Raw genomic sequence first — 1,660 nt, 5'->3', positions numbered from 1 at the left:
AGAGTATTTCCCAGAGGATGGTGTGCTCATTTCCAGGTGATTTCTCCATGTCATGGGCTTATGAATAATGATGCAATTTGTAAAGTGGTCATATCCAACATGTCCAATGCGCAGAGTGATCAAGGCCCTTGTCTGATTGATCGATGCACAATCATTTTACGGAAAAGAAACATTGGAAGGCAACCATTAAATTGGTTGAGTGCCGTGGATAATAAAGGCAAGAGTAAAACCAGAAGACTGCAATGCTTCCTGATTAACCTAAAATATAGAGGGAAAATATTGTATCGATGAATCATGAACAAATACGAGCATAAGTAAATACACATCCAAGAACCCCCAAATATATATATATGCATTACTCGTGAATATCATTTGTTTCGCATTTCTGATATATATATATATATATATATATATATATGTGATAAATGAGTAAATAAAGGTAGAATGAAAGAAATAAAAAATTTGAATAGAATTGAATAAAATAAAGGAAATAACATATGAACAAAATAAAGAAAGAAAAAAAGGATAAATAAAAACAATAAGAGTAAGAACAATAAATAAATGAAGGAATTAGGAATCATTCAAAATTTAGGTTACCGCATTGATCAACACTGACCCCTGTCAATTTTATTCATATATACGATGTTATGACTCCTTGGAAAGCTTCATCTGTGTTATTAATGGTTAGTCATTGATTATCATGTCTCAATGATAATAAGCCTTGCAGTTATCTTGGGCAATATCTATTGAAGCAAACTTTATTACTGGTAGAAATTCTTATTTGATTTCCAGCTTGTTGGAGTATGCCATGTTTAAATGCTGCCGAATGCACAGAGACAGTCGATGGATATTCATGTGACTGTACAGAGGGATTTACTGGGAAAGATTGTGATTATGGTAAGTAGGAGTATGAGGTTGCAACGCAAGAGTCAAATCTTCTGTGATCGAGCTTTCATCCAGGATTGTTCTTTAGTCCAGGGTGCTGTTTCATACCGGGGTTTCATAAAGCTGTTTGTAAGTTAAGAGCGACTTAAATAACGACTGGTGATCCCTTCTCACGCGCTAAACCATCGCCAATGGACATTTTGGTATATACCATTGACCACAAGAAATGATCACCAGTCGTTCTTAAAGTCGGTTTTACGAACAGCTTTATGAAACACCCACCTGGCCTTCTTACACCCACTATCAGAAAATTTATTAGATGCTAGCTAGGGTCATTTCTCACTGTCGGAAAACAGTTTAAAAAATTATCATTTTCCTTTTTTCTGCAAGTTCCTGTTGATAATGATTTGAAAGGAGCACGATTTAATATGATTCTCTTTCTTTCCTTTGTTATACGTGAGTGAGTTGATTAGCACAGTTGCATTAAACGTTTTTTTTAAAGATTTTTAAAAATGTACACATATTGTGCTAAATCCATTTTTGTCGCATATTGTCTGCATGTATTACCATTTCACTTTATCAGCCAGGAGAGTGTTTCATGGTAGAAGCTAATAGTCGCATATTGTATGCATGTATTACCATTTCACTTTATCAGCCAGGAGAGTGTTTCATGGTAGAAGCAAATAGTGATTTTTTTTACTGACAAATCTGTTCTGAGCCAATCAGATGCAAGGATTTAAGTAGCTTATTGCAGCAACCACTGGCTATTTGTTTT

This window comes from Lytechinus pictus, chromosome 18, assembly GCF_037042905.1.
Source record: "Lytechinus pictus isolate F3 Inbred chromosome 18, Lp3.0, whole genome shotgun sequence".
NCBI classification, from domain to species: Eukaryota; Metazoa; Echinodermata; class Echinoidea; order Temnopleuroida; family Toxopneustidae; genus Lytechinus; species Lytechinus pictus.
This window is presented reverse-complemented; position numbering follows the sequence as displayed.